The sequence below is a fragment of the Pipistrellus kuhlii genome, unplaced genomic scaffold (genome assembly GCF_014108245.1).
Source record: "Pipistrellus kuhlii isolate mPipKuh1 unplaced genomic scaffold, mPipKuh1.p scaffold_m20_p_4, whole genome shotgun sequence".
Lineage (NCBI taxonomy): Eukaryota > Metazoa > Chordata > Mammalia > Chiroptera > Vespertilionidae > Pipistrellus > Pipistrellus kuhlii.
This window is the reverse complement of record NW_023425540.1, coordinates 54,356,438-54,372,622: the sequence shown is the minus strand read 5'-3', so window position 1 is coordinate 54,372,622 and position 16,185 is coordinate 54,356,438. Positions and strand designations below refer to the sequence as shown.

The 16,185-nt window shown below is 35.4% G+C and overlaps 1 pseudogene; it reads left to right on the top strand.

The window, feature by feature from the left end:
- The first annotated feature begins 2,654 nt into the window (after window positions 1–2,654).
- Window positions 2,655–16,185, top strand: part of LOC118703648 — a 101,241-nt pseudogene continuing 87,710 nt past the window's right edge.

The window sequence follows — 16,185 nt, the reverse complement described above, 5'->3', positions numbered from 1 at the left end:
TTTCAGTGGGGCTTTGGTGCTCACTGAGATGGTCTCCCTAATGTGTCACTTATGGGTGTGAGGGATTGAAACTGAGCACTAGAACTCTGGTTTATGGGCCTCAATGAGGTGCAGTTCAGCTACTGTCTGAGGCTGGTTCTGTCGCAGAAGCTACAGCATGTACTATAGTCCTGTCCTCCTTGGATTTGTTTGCCCCAGGTTGCAATTTTGCTAAACTGCAACAGAGAGGGCCATTCATATGCAAAGTCTGCTGCTTGGAGCTTGGATGTGTTGTGAGGGGTGGAGTCTCAGGGCAGAGTCTCGGGGCATCACTAAGCTGGGGCATGGCCAACAGCAATGGCAGCCCAGCCGCCTCTGGGATGGAATCCCTGAATCTGGATATTTGCTCTTTCTTCTAGAGATATAGAAACACAAAAGTTATAATATGGTCATCCTAATATAAAAATGTTTCATTCAGATTTAGTGGTTTTAGTTATGTGACTAAATAAGAGTGAATGGAATCAAAGGGAAATCATTTAATGCAATGTAATAGACAATCGGGTCTTTTTGACTTGGCCTCCATATATGTTGCCAACATGCATAATGTAATTAAAACTCAAGGCATTGTGTGAATAGAATATCTACAGTAGTTAGTCCTAGAGATAGATGCCAGTAACTTTAAAAATGTGATTTCTATAGGATTATTAAATTAAATGAAATTGAAATAAAAGGGATTTAACAAAAATAATAACTTGACAATTAGACTACATAGAAATGTCATTCAGTAAGTAAACCCTAAATGTTTGTTTAAAAAAATAAATGCGAATATGGTCATGAGATTGGAAAAAAGTGATTTAATTTTTTCTTTACTTGATTCATCATTCTGGAATAAAAGTCTTTATGGGTACCTTGACATGTAATCAAATCAGCTTGGTAGTGGCGCAACAATAGACATATAGATCAATAGAATAAAACAAAGACCCTAGAAATAGAGCCAAGTTATTATGCTATATATTTTACAAAGGAAGGCAAATGCTTACAAAGAAGTCAAGACAGTCTCTTCAATAAATGGTCTTTGGAAAATTGGACAGATACTTGCAAAAAAATGAAACCAGACCACCAACTTATACCATACATGAGAATAAACTAAAAATGGATAAAGGACTTAAAATGTAAGATGTGAAACCATAAAATCCTAGAAGAAACCATAGGCAGCAAAATCTCAGATATATCTTATAGCATATGTTTGCAGATACATCTCCTAGAGCTATGGAAACTAAGGAGAAAATAAACAAATGGGATAACATAAAAATATTTTCAAAGCATTAAAAAGAGGCAAAAGAACTTAACATCAGTTAATTGGGGGGGGGGGGGGAAGAACAACACAAAAAAAACCTTAATTGGGTACGCAAGTAGGGAAAAAATACCCTTAAGATCACAAGTAGTTAAGAGGTATAGCTCTATGTCAGATGTGCTTTGGGTAAGGAGAAATAATTGAGCTAAACTAAGAGTATTTACTAATACCTATACCTGACATTATGCTGACCATCTGGTATTTTTTTAGTTTTATTATATAAATCTTAAAATAAAGAATTGTGTGTGTATGTATGTGGAATAAAGAGTCAATTTATTTATTTAATGAAGTCAGCCACTATTCTCCCCATATCACTCTTTATTATATCAACTCTTTATAAAAGACAGCAACATAACCTGAAATCCTTTAAATAATTGGGATGGAACAGAAGCCTCAAATCCAGTCACCTTGTGTTGCCTTTTTAAAAACTAAATTTATTGGGATGGCATTGGTTAATAAAATTTTGTGGATTTCAAAGGTGAGCATTTCTACAATTCAGAAACGGTATATTGTATTGTATATTTACTACCCTAAGTCAAGTCGCCTTCCATCACCATATATACCCCCCTGTATTCTCCTGTAACCCCCCCCCCCACCTTCCTTGTCCTTGCACTCTGGTAATCACCATGCCATCATATGTGTCTTTGAGGAGGGTTTTCCCCCCCTTAATCCCTTGGCCTTTTATACCCAGCCCCACAACACCTCTTCTCTCCAACAGCTGTCCATCTGTTCTCTATCTATGAGTCTACTATTTTTTTTTAGTTTACTTTGTTCATTAGATTCCACATATAAGTGAAATCATATAGTACTTATCTTTCTCTGACTGCCTTATTTCAGTTAGTATAATGCTTTCCAGGTTTATCTATGTTGTCACAAGAGGTAAGATCTAATTATTTTTTACAGCCAGGTAGTATTCCATTGTGTCCAAGAACTACACCTTTTTTTATCCACTGATCTACTAATGGACACTAGGGTTGCTTCCAAATCTTGGCAATTTTAAATAACACTTCAATGAACTTACACTAAAAAAATGAAAACTATATGGGGCAATAGATATGTTAATTACTTGATGGGGAAAAATGCTTCTATTGTGTATACATATATCAAATCATCACATTGTATACTTTAAATATATATATGTAATTTTATTTTTACCTATATATATATAAAAGCCTAAGTGACCATTATGATGGAATGACCTGTTAACTAGTTGCTACGACAAACACTGACCACCAGGGAGCAGACACACAATGCAGGAGCTGCCCCCTGGTGGCCAGTGTGCTCCCACAGGGGGAGTACTGCTCAGCCAGAAGCTGGGCTCATGGCTGTCAAGGGAAGCTTCAGTGATGGGAGCCTCTCCCATCTCTGCAGCAGTGCTACCAAGTGGCGAGTGGCTGCAGGCTCAGTAGGCCAGATGAGCCCCAGTGGCACGGTGCCTGGCTTGAGCTCCTCCCTGGCCACCTGCAGCTTAGTGCACTGCTGCATCCCTGAGGGTCCTGGATTGTAAGAGGGTGCAGACCAGGCTGAGGGACCTCCCTCCCACCTCCGTGTATTAATCCGTGCACGAGGCCTCTAATACTTCAATAAAGCTATGGAAAAAAGGTCACGGTTTGGCTCAGTGAATAGAGCATTGGCTTGTGGACTGAAAGGTCTAGGGTTTGATTCCGATCAAGGGTATGTACCTTGGTTGTGGGCACAATCCCCAGTAGGGGGTTGCAAGAGGCAGCTGATCAATGATTCTGTCTCACTGATGTTTCCAACTCTCAGTCCCTCTCTCTTCCTCTCTGTAAAAAATCAATAAAATATATATTTTAAAAAGTCATTAAATCTGGTTAAATAAATGATTAAAAGATAGTGGGTTTTCTTTTTAATTTTATTAAATTTATTAGGGTGACATTGGTTAATAAAATTACATGTTTCAAGTGGGTTTTCTTTTTAATTCTATGTATTTGACAATTTTAAGTTAACACACATTTTTTAAACATCTAAGTTTTATAACTCAGTTACCTCTCATTTGACCACTGATGGTATTTACTTATATAAAAGAAAAAGTAAATACAGTGGTTCTCTAAGATTTCATGATTTAAGCTTGTATGGGGCATACTGAAAAGATAAAACAACAACAACAACAACAATATATTTCTATATTATTGAGGAAGCACTTGCAGTGAAAATTGCTTATTTTTTTTCTATTCATATTTGGTAGTGTTTCCAAGTAGGAAAATATCACCTTGATGGACTTTGCTTTTTATAGCCTTTCTTAACATGGTCCTATATACAGATTTTGTAAATTAGTAATCCACACATGTAACCTATATGTTCATATTGACTAATGTCACCCCAATAAAATTTAAAATAATTATAAAAAAGACTTTCTTAAATGACAATTTTCTATTCTCAATTTTTTCATATTTTTTAAAAATTTATTTCAAGAGAGGAAGGCATGGGAGAGATAGATAGAAACATAAATGAGAGGGGAACATCCATCTGTTGCCTCCTGTACACCTCCTACTGGGGATCAAGCCTGCAATTTGGGCATGTGCCTCTGACCAGGAATGGAACCATAACCTCCCGGTTCATGGGAAGACATTCAACCAACTGACTGTGTCCCACTCTCCATTTTTAATAAGGTTATTTTTTGAGCCCTCAAGGTAGGAAAACAGTTCATTGGAATTAAAAAATCATATACTAAAATATTTTTTTATTATTTTGTTGTATCTAAACAGAAAATAAAGTGAAAGAGCCTCTATATGATGTCATTCAGATAATTTTGCTTTACAATATAATTATGAAAGAATTTATGTATGACTAATAAAGATGTTTTCAAATACTTTTTTATTGGACTAGATGGAAACTGATATCACAAGAGACAAGACTTTGAGTGGGAGAAAAGTAGAAGCAATACCTCTTACTTTTATTGCTAGGAATTTTAGGTTTTCTAGTTGTCCTGACCTAAGTTTTATCATGCTTTTAAAGGGATTATGTTTTTTAATTCATTCAGCCTCTTATTAAACATCTATGCTTGGGAAAAATATTGGCAATGTTTATTTCTTCATATTCACAACTAATTTTAGATAGAGTAAAACATAGTTACATCAGGCCATATTTTCCTCAAGGCATTGGGTAGTAAGTATGCCTTCCTTGCAATAACTAAGTGTTCCTATTTATAATTTTGAAATACATTGCAATTCAAACAACATTTTCTGTTTATATATGAAATTTTATTTTCTTCAAAAGTTATAAAGTCCTGGGTTTTTTTTTGCAATCTCCTCTAATTTTGTTAATCAAGTGATGTCCTGTTTGTGTTTTTAATTACTTCACTGCTGTTTAACTGCTATCATTTTCTTTTATATCAAGGAGTTATTTGATTGAACTATCAACATTTTTTTAAACTATAGCCTAAATAATAGTTCCTAATCAACTGTGTACTTTATACAGACTGGTCAAGGTTATCAATGCATGAACTTAATTAAAGACAATATCTCAATTCTATAAGTGGGTGGGAAAGAATAAAAATGCCTTTTACAAACATTATTATAACAAACTTATTTAAATCAAACAATAGCTTTCTGCATGGAGGATCATAAAAACAAACAAACATATCAAAGCCAAATTCTTATACAGGGTTTCGCATAACAAACTTGCTCCTGGAACGAATTAAGTTCGTTGTGTGAGGCACCACTGTATTCACATTCCTTACTCAAATTTATTGGTTCCTAATCTAACAACCAAAGAATAAGTCAAATTATGTGCCTATTAAAAAAAGATAAATAAAAACATATGAGCAAATGCTCAAATGCTTATGTTACTTTAAGCCTATCCACCCTTTGGGAAATGATAGAACTGTCTCATTATATGTTAGTTCTCTTGAAAGATGTGTCATATTTTTGTTGTTAATCCTCACATGAGGATATTTTTGCATAGAATTTTAGAGAGAGTGGAAGGGAAGGGAATAGACAGAGAGAAATACCAATAGTGAGAGAGACACATCAATTGGTTGCCTCCCTCACACAGAGGCCCCAACACCGGGATCAAGACAGCAACTGAGGTATGTGCCCCTGATCAAAATCTAACCTGGGACCTTGTTGTCCTCTGGCTGGCATTCTATCCAATGAGCCAAACTGGCTGGAACAAGATATGTCATATCTTAATGTTGGTCAAATGGTTCATACTAGTTAAATCACACACACACACACACACACACACACACAGACAAACAAATAATTTGCTTGTAACAACAACTATATTTGTCCTCACAATGTGTGGATGGAATTTTTTGTTCCATGTAAGAAAGCAGAGAGGTATTTGGGAGCAGCATTATCCAAAGGAAAACCAAAGAATTGAAAAGGATTAACCCTTATTAATTTTATGACCTTGGACAAGTGACTTCACCGATAAGAGACAAATCTTCACCTCTCTTTCCCTCTTATGTAAAATAAGAAAATAAAAATCACCTTTTAGAAGAACTAAAAGATGCCTATGGGAAATGCAAAGAATGATATCTCACATTTTAATATTGTTTCATCTCTGGTAACTGCTTTTATAGCCACTGTCATGTCCCTTGCAACTGCAGCTTCCAGTGTTGCTGTTGGTGGTGTTGACTACCACCTTTTTGCACAAGAAAACAATTTCTTTGTAAACTGACAAAATAGTTAATCACTTACAAGCTAACATAGCCAAACATTGTGTTAGGCCTAGCCTTCAGCCCCTCTTTTAAAATGCTTTTTAAAAAGCGATATATAATTAGTGGGATGGCTTTTATAGTCCCTTAATGTTCTCTCGGTGCTGAAATAGAAGCCATGCAAAGATCTGCTGTGTTGGAAAAATAATTTAGTCAATTTTTTCACAATTAAATTCTGATATGTGAAAATCTATTTACAGTGTTTGAGAGGCTTTCTAAAATGGATTATAAATATTATACAAAGTCCTTAGAATATATAAACAAAAACAAAAAACCTCAAAGTTAATGTAAAAACAAACCAAACCAATTTACTGCATTTAATTTGGTGATTTTAGAAAAGAATATGTTATTAGGACAAAAAAAAAGTCCTATAAAGGTCAGTACTCATAATACCATTTATGAAAAAGTAAATATAGAAATATATTAGAGACAGTGTTTTCTCCTGTTTTCCAGAAATAGGAAATGAAGTGGAAATTGAATGACTCAGGAGCATTTATGAAAGATGTAGTAAAAATTATCCATATTAGGTTGTTGTTTTTTTCTAAGTGTGTTTACAAAGTAGCATAAAAGCCTTAGAAAAAATAAATATCAAATACATTTGAGCAAGCAGAATCAAATACTTTACATACCATTGTGGAAATATATTGCCTTTAGAAGGTCACAGAGTCACAAACTGTAACTGATTAATAGGACCAATAATAATATTTGTATTGGCCAACATGAGAGAGTTGGGGCCAGCCCCATGCTAGTTCAGGGACTTTTCTCTGAACTGCATCCAAAAGGACTTTCTAGCTTGGGGGCCCTGAGTGTGTTTAATTAACTCCGTCTGACCCAGTCACACAGAGGAAAGGCATTCATCTATCAGATTTGGCTCACTTTCTTCGAGGGAGTTGTAGGTGAAGGGCTTCAACATTTTTTTGGACTAGCCAAAGCAAATTGCCTCCTTTTCTAACACACACACACACACACACACACACACACACAAAATTATGTCGACCTACACTATGAATTTATCCTGTCTTGGAGACACTGTAGGATAATAGATAACACATAGAGTGAAGAGTTGGATAACCTGGATTAAAACAAAGTGTCTTTCTTTAGTGACTGTGAGACTTTGGCAGACCACTCAACTCTCAAAACTTTAGTTTTCTCTTTTGAAAAATTATGATTTAAATTTTATTATGGTAGAAAACTGAAAATAATTATAATAAAAATCTTCTAGGGAAACAAACCCTAGGTCATTAATAAAACATTTTAATGATTTTTTGTTGTTGAAAATCTTTACATAATTGGGGAATTCTCTACCACATCTATCTATCTATCTATCTATCTATCTATCTATCTATCTATCTATCATCTATGTATCTATGTATCTATGTATCTATGTATCTATCTGTCTGTCTGTCTATCTATCTATCTAAGCCTAAGTGACTGAATGACCAAACTACCAAACGACCAGTAGACGGGTTGCTATGGCATGCACTGACCACCAGAGAGCATACATTGAAGCTGCCCCCTGGTGGTCAGTGCACCCCCACAGAGGGAGCACTGCTCAGCTGACCAATGGGCGCCAGATGCCAGGTGCAGCTGCAGCGTTTGACCTCTTCCACCTCTGCAGAAGTGCTGCTGAGTGGCAGCAGTGGCAGGCACAGTGGGGTTGGAATGAGCAGGAACAGCGCAGCACCCAGCCAGGGTTCGGGCTCCTCCCTGGCAGCCTGTCACTTTGCGCACGATTATATCCCTCAGAGGATGTTGGATTGCCGATTTCTGCCCGATTCCCGCATCAGGCCAAATCCGGCAGTCTGACAGCCCCCAAAGGGTCCCAGATTGTGAAAGGGCATAGGCCAGGCTGAGGGGACCCCCCACCTTGCCATAATATAGGTGAAACAACTACCCAGTGAGATACATTCCCAACCACCCCCCGCTCTCCTATAGTCTCTGGGCATCTAGATGGAATGATGTGATAGAAAAATCATAAATTGGAAAAACTCTGAATAAACACATAAGGGAAACCTGTCTGCCAATTATAAGGTCTATAGGTAACTCTTTTTAAGAGTTAGAAATAAATTTTTATTGGGCTAAGCCACTGAAATTATAAGATTTAGTTTTAAAACATACAAATATTACTCTAGAAATTAGCCAATTAAACACATTAAATAAGCTCAGACCATGAAAACAGGCATTTATAAATGCTGGGAATAATAGGAAAAAAATAGTGAGTATGAGATAGACCTTGGTAATCTGAACTGTCACAATTGTACCCTATCTTTCGGTCTGCTTCATACAAAGGATGCCATCTTAGTACCTTCTAGTTAGAAGCAATATATTTACCTTCCCAAAGAAAAAACCCAAGAGAGTGAAACCCAACAAGGAATGGGTATTTCCTGTTATTTATTTTTTAAAATGTTTTTTTTTTTTAATTTCAGAGAAGAAAAGAGAGGGAGAGACACTAATGATGAGAAATAATTATTGATTGGCTATCTCCTGCATGCCCCCAGGTGAGGAGATGGAGGAGTCCAGTCTGCAATCAGGGTATAGGCCGATGAGGAATCACATATTGACCTCCTGGTTCACAGATTGATGCTGGGCAGGAATGTGTATTTCTTTATCTACCTCTATAAAGCTTACTTTACTCATCTTTGTTTTCTTTCTAATTATCAGCCTCTTCTCAATATGAATCAAAGGAGAGATTACTTAATGAAATACTAAATATACTCATACAAGTAGTGGGCTGGATTTCGTCCATTTTGAACTTACTAATTATTTTATCAATGCTTGATTTATGAAATTAATTCATTCAGTGTTCTATTTCTTAGCCCCCATCCCTTTCCAGTGGACTGTCCATTATTTCATATTTATCTTATAAAATTAAAATATCTATATGGGATGCTGTAAATTGAGCTTTGTAGATTTCAATAAAAAAAACCTAGCCATTCCCATATTAAGTTCTAACTCAATTATTTTTTTAAAATGTAGTAGATAAGTATTATTATTCTATTACCAATGTAATTGATATTTGGATATGTGGTGAGGGCATTTCCAATTTGAATTTTTGTGAACCCCAAAACTAGTCTAATTTGCCTGGTGAGTTAAGGAAGAGAATGAGCCATTACAGGCCTCTACTATGGAGGAAGACCCCTGTAACATAAAGTGTGATGGACTGGGTCAGAGCAGAGAGAATAGTTGTGTGTAAGCTCACTCTCAAGATTAAAGAAAGAGAAAGGATCTCTGATCTTTTGTTTTATTTATTTTTTTTCAAGCTCCACTATGCCAGTTAAACCATTTCTGTCCAGGGTGGTATGATGGGAGGTTGGGGTAGGTGGGAGAGATTAGCCATTTCTCAGGACAATCTGTTACAAGAATTATAGAAACAATGAAAAGAATATGTGGAACAGAATGTCAGGTGCACTACATGATATGGTTACTATAAAATACCAATATCAAAGTAAATACACATATACACTAAAGTCTAATGTTGAATGTCATAGGACTTAGCCTGAACCAAAGACACTTTGCTTACTCAAATACTGTTTCCTGTTCATTTTGCATATGTTTGGCCCAATGTGCCAGATAATGAGGGTACCAACTTCATATAGTACAAAAAAAAAACAAAAAAACCACACACACACACACACACACACACACAAAACACGCTTTATAGGTCATGTTCTCTATATCCAATCCTCTATGAAAAGTTTTCCGTGCTTCATCACATTCCCAGCAGAATTAATTGCTTCCTTCCCTAGTGTTTCATTAAAACTTTCTAAATATGCTAGAATATAATTTTCATACAGTATTATGATTAATTGTACATATTTTTTCTTCCTTATTTGACCATGATTTACATGCTGTATTTCTAACATGTTAATCATGGTCACCTAGACAAAACAAATATGTTCAATTGTCTATATCACTATATATGGACATAATTAATATTTTATAACTATGAACATATTATGAATATATTTTATTGGCTTTGATAAGGATAACTAATTACTTCTGAGGAAGAATGAAAATGATTAAGATTTCAGTATCATGAAATTTTATGTGTGGTTGGGATTTTGGTATAATAAGTTTAAAAGTTTCTCAGTGCCTTTTAAATTATGTCTCTAAGATTACAACTGTGTAAGAACACAAATATAAATTTTTTGAATTTTATTTTATTTATTTATTTATTTATTTATTAAATATATTTTATTGATTTTACACAGAGAGGAATTAAGAGGGACAGAGAGTTTGAAACGTCGATGAGAGAGAAACATCGACCAGCTGCCTCTTGCACACCCCTCACTGGGGATGTGCCCACAACCAAGGTACATGCTCTTGACCGGAATCGAACCTGGGACCTTTCAGTCCGCAGGCCGACGCTCTATCCACTGAGCCAAACTGGTCCCGGCAAATTTTGTGTATAAAATTTTAGAATAGGAGATGGAAATTCAGGAAGAAAGTTTAAGATAGTAAACTGCCATGATTGTGAAGGTATGAGCAGTCATGGATTTTCCACTTGGGATATATAAACAATGTTTAATTCTATGAATACTATTTTAAATTATTAGATTCATTTCCAAATTCCTAATAATTTATTGAAATAATACTTCCTATTTTTAAATCCTCACCTGGGGATATTTTTCCCTCATTGGGAGAGAGGAAGAGGCGGGGAAGAGAGAAAAATCAATATGAAAGACACACATCCACTGGGTGCTCCTGGACACTCCCCATCCAGGGCCAGGGATCAAACCTGCAATCGAGGTACATGTCCTTGACCAGGGGCTGACCACCTAACACTGATCTAAACTGCTCAGGGTGAAATGATATATATTCTAAACAACATATAGTCTATATTTTTACTCATTAAAAAAAAAAATATTTGATTGATTTTTTACAGAGAGGAAGAGAGATAGAGAGCCAGAAATGTCAATGAGAGAGAAACATTGACCAGCTGCCTCCTGCACACCCCCCACTGGGGATGTGCCCTCAACCTGCCCATGACCAGAATCGAACCTGGGATCTTTCAGTCCGCAGACTGACGCTCTACCACTGAGCCAAACTGGTTTTGGCGATAGTCTATATATATATATATATTTTTATATTTTTATTGATTTTGTACAGAGAGGAAGGGAGAGAGAGATAGAGAGTTAGAAACATTGATGAGAGAGAGACATCAATCAGCTGCCTCCTGCACACCCCCCACTGGGGATATGCCCACAACCAAGGTACATGCCCTTGACCGGAATCGAACCCGGGACCCTTCAGTCCCCAAGCCGACGCTCTATCCATTGAGCCAAACCGGTCTTGGCGATAGTCTATATTTTTAAAAGACTTTAGATCACATACTAATTATAGGTATTTTTAAAGTTATTTCAATCTCCATATCTGCTTATATATAGCTAATGTTTGAACATTATCAACTACAAAACTGAAAAAAAATTTCTTACAGAAAAGCAAGAAATTTAGTATTCTGAAGAATTCTCCATATTTTGTTACAATTTTGTCACAGTTGATACTTTGTTAAAGAAAACAATGAATGTGTTAGTTAAATACCATAAATATATTTATATTTTATTAAAGGATTATATTTACCATGAAAAAAACATAGCTTTTCTTTTGCACATACTCTGTACCACCCCATGCATGTGATTTCATTGAGTAATAGTATAGCTTTTCATTTAACAAACACTAGCAGTTCTATAGATTATAAAGCAGAAAAATGGAGTAAACTATTAAAAATGCTCTGGCTGGGTCTTTCATTTGGTCAGAGTTGTCATACAAACCAAAAGGTTGTGCGTTTGATCCTGGTCAGGGTACATATGGAAGGCAACTGATTGATGTTCTCATTCACATCAATGTTTCTCTCTCAGATCAATGTTTCTCTCCCTCTCCCTCTCCCTCTCCCTCTCCCTCTCCCTCTTCCTCTTCTTCTTCCTCTTCCTCTCTCTCTCCTTCTCCTTCTCCTTCTCCCTTTCCTTCTCCCTTTCCTTCTCTATCTCCCTCTCTCCCCCACCTTCCAATTCATGAGAGTTCATAACTTGGAAAGAAGTACTAGAAAGAAGAACAAACCAGATTACTGGAATAATACCACATTGGTTATGAAGTACTCCTGTTGATAAATATTTTTATTCATACTAGCAGAAAGGAAGCATCTCTAATCACTGGAGTTTCATCAGTTTAGGGACAAGGAATAAATTACTTGGAACAACATATAATTTTGGATTAAAACTCTTAAACCTAAACATCATAAAATTTAAATTATAACATGAAATCTTGAATATGTTTTTTAAAGCCTATAGCAATAACATATTCCAGAAAAACTTTCTACTTCCGATGTTACTGATTTTACTCTCCTTAATTTTCAAATTATTGATTTCCAAGGAACATTGTGAATTGGCCTTATAGAGCATGAATGTAACTAGCATGTTTGTTTTATCATTAATCTTGGTGGTCATTATATCATTTTTTGTTCATTATAGCAAGAGATAAATTGCACAAACGCTTAGTATTGTTAGTTTAGCTTGGCTGCTTTCTTTAGTGACACTAATTCTACAGAGCAGTTGGGTAAAATCAATGTCTTATGAACAATTTATATTAAATTATGCTTGTTATATGATTGAATCAACAATACATATAGTTTTCTCAAGTTAATTGATCAACTCCTACAAAACAAATTAAGATAATACATCAAACTTATAGAATTGTCATCCAGAAAGAACATAATAAACATCAGTGTTGAAAGAAAACCAGTATTCCTCCAGGAATACTGAAATTCTCAACCCTAATCAAATTTCTGGCTAAAACTAATAGCAGAGAAAATGCAATTGTAAATTTAAAGGGGTATAATTATACTTTTCTAGAAGGATTTAAGATATTTATGTCAAGTGACATAAACACACTTGTGGAAATAGTACAGTGCTGTTTGATACTCCTCCAATTATCTGCCCCTAATCAGCTAAGAAAAAGAAAAAAAGAAATTTAAAAAATCACTTACACTCTTTTCCCGCGCCCCCCCCCCCGCCCCGCTGATTGAAGATCATCCACCATTATAAACACAGAAACTAGCTGGGTCAGGAAGTTCATGAGCTACTAATTCATCGGAAACAAATGATCACCAATATCCTTCATCCTGGGAAGGTAACAGTACCTAAGACAGAAATTTGGGAAATACTAGCCAAAATGTACAAGACCATGCCAAATGTCTTCTTTGTGTTTGGATTTGAAATCCATTTTGGTGGTGGAACAACTGGCTTTGGCATGATTTATGATTCCTTGTGTTATACAAAAAGAAACGAACCAAAAAACAGATTTGCAAGAAATGGCCTGTAAAGAAAAGACAAAGACCTCAACAAAACAGGGAAAGGAACATAAGAACAGAAGGAAGAGAGTAACGGGGACTGCAAAGGCAATGTTGGTGCTGGCCAAAAGTGAGTACATGATTGGACAACAGAAGGAGTGAAATTCTTCAGTGACTTTATCTGTGGTGATTTGTGAAGCTTTTTCATAAGAGGATTAATAAACTAAGATCTTAAAAAATTATCTAGGAAGTTTTGTTCTCTTCTATTTCTTACTAGTTCAAATGGATATGTTAGGAGTCATCTCCCTAAATTTGAATACTAGTAAATATTCAATGAGCCACCTTCTATGCTTTGGTCAATTAACTCAATTGTAATATTATTAATATATATCTATTATAAGAACAGAATATCAGACTTATACAACTGTGCTGAATATTACTATGTTTATAATCAATTCATATTAATTAGAGTCCCAGCATGGATTAAGTATTAAAGAATAGAAAATACTATAAATTGATAATTGTATTTTTTTCAAATAATATTTTTTTCATAAATTGATATTTTTAAAGTTTGATCTATGGTAAAAATATTGGGTCGGCTAAGTAATTGCGGATTTCACACATATATGGCTTCAGTTGAATTTTTAGGTTTGCAGACGTAGTACAAATGTAAAACACATTTTGTTATTTGATAGTTGGCTATTCAGCTGTTAATCAGTAAAAAAAGTTTTTTGATCTGTTTTATAGTTTTCGTTTGGCGTTCGTTGAAAAATGGAAAATCAAAAGGAACATTTTCGTCATATTTTGCTTTTTTATTTCCGCAAAGGGAAAAACGCATCGCAAGCTCATAAAAAGTTATGTGCTGTTTATGGTGACGAAGCCTTAAAAGAACGGCAGTGTCAAAATTGGTTTGCCAAATTTCGTTCTGGTGCTTTTTCACTCAAAGATGAAAAACGCTCTGGTCGTCCAGTTGAAGTTGATGACACCCTAATCAAAGCAATAATCAATTCAGACTGTCACAGTACAACACGTGAGATTGCAGAGAAGCTTCATGTATCACATACATGCATTGAAAATCACTTAAAACAACTTGGCTATGTTCAAAAACTTGATACATGGGTTCCTCACGAACTGAAAGAATCACAGTTAACGCAACGCATTAGCAGCTGCGATTTGCTAAAGAAACGTAATGAAAATGATCCATTTTTAAAACGACTGATAACTGGCGATGAAAAATGGGTTGTTTACAACAATATCAAGCGGAAAAGATCGTGGAGCAGGCCAGGTGAACCAACTCAAACAACATCAAAAGCTGATATTCATCAAAAGAAGGTTTTGTTATCAGTTTGGTGGGATTACAAAGGAATTGTCTACTTTGCACTCTTAAAACCCAACCGAACGATCAATTCTGATGTCTACAATACATTGAACAACTAACGAAATTAACCAATGCAGTTGAAGAAAAGCGGCCCGAATTGACAAATTGAAAAGGTGTTGTATTCCATCATGACAATGCAAGGCCACACACATCTTTGGTCACTCGGCAAAAATTAATGGAGCTTGGTTGGGATGTTTTGCCACATCCACCATATAGTCCTGACCTTGCACCATCTGATTACTTTTTGTTTCGATCTTTACAAAACTCCTTGAATGGTAAAAATTTCAATAATGATGATGATGTCAAATTGTACCTGATTCAGTTTTTTGCTAATAAAAACCAGAAGTTTTTTGAACATGGGATTATGATGCTGCCTGAAAGATGGCAAAAGGTCATTGATCAAAATAGGCAATACATTACAGAATAAAGTTATTTAGTTCCATGAAAAAATTGTCTTTGATTTTCTTTAAAAAATTCACAATTACTTAGTCGCCGACCCATATAGAGAGATATATGTTATATTAACTAGAATTGTTCCCTCATATAGGCAAGTATTAAGTAAATACACATTAAACCCTATGTTTATGATATGTGACAAATAAAACATATTTAATGTTATATAAAATATTTTACTTTAAATACAACATTAAGTTTAATCATCTGGTATACTTAAGTAATAATAAATAAGAGAAAAAATGAAAGTACTTAAGAGACAGAGAAGCATCTAATAGACCGTCAAACTTCAGAGAGAAGATAGGGAAGAGGGAGAGGTCAGAGATCAACCAAAGGACTTGTATGCATGCATATAAGCATAACCAATGGACACAGACACTAGGGAAGTGAGGGCATCTGCAGGGAGGAGGGGTTGGTGGCCAGGGAGAGGTCAATGGGGGGAAAAGCTGACATATATAATAATATAGGTAATACTTTAAACGATAAAGAATTTTTTTTTTAGCAATAACTACTTTTTTTTAAATAAATTTTTATTGTTCATAATATTACAAATGTTCCTTTCTCCTCCCCCTCCCTTTATTGCTCTCCTCCACCAGGTTCCCACCCCACCCTCTGCCCTTTCCCCATCCCCCATTGTCCTCATCCATAGGTGCACAGTTTCTGTTCAGTCTCTTCCCACATCCCCCTCTCCCCTTTTCCCCAAGAATCATCAGTTCACTCCCCTTCCATACCTCTGATTCTATTATATTCAACAGTTAATATTGTTCATTAGATTTATAATAAAAAAAATTCCTTGGTTTTTAGATTCATTTGTTGACAGTTACGTATTTGTTGTTAATAATTTTTATCTTTATTTACTTTCTCTCCCAAAAGAACCCCCTTCAGTAATTCATATAATTCTGGTTTGGTGGTGATGAACTCCTTTAGCTTTTTTTTTTATTAGTGAAGCTCTTTATCTGGCCTTCGATTCTGAGTGATAGCTTTGCTAGATAGATTATCTTTGGCTGTAGGTTCTTACTATTCATCACCTTGAATATTTCTTGCCATTCCCGTCT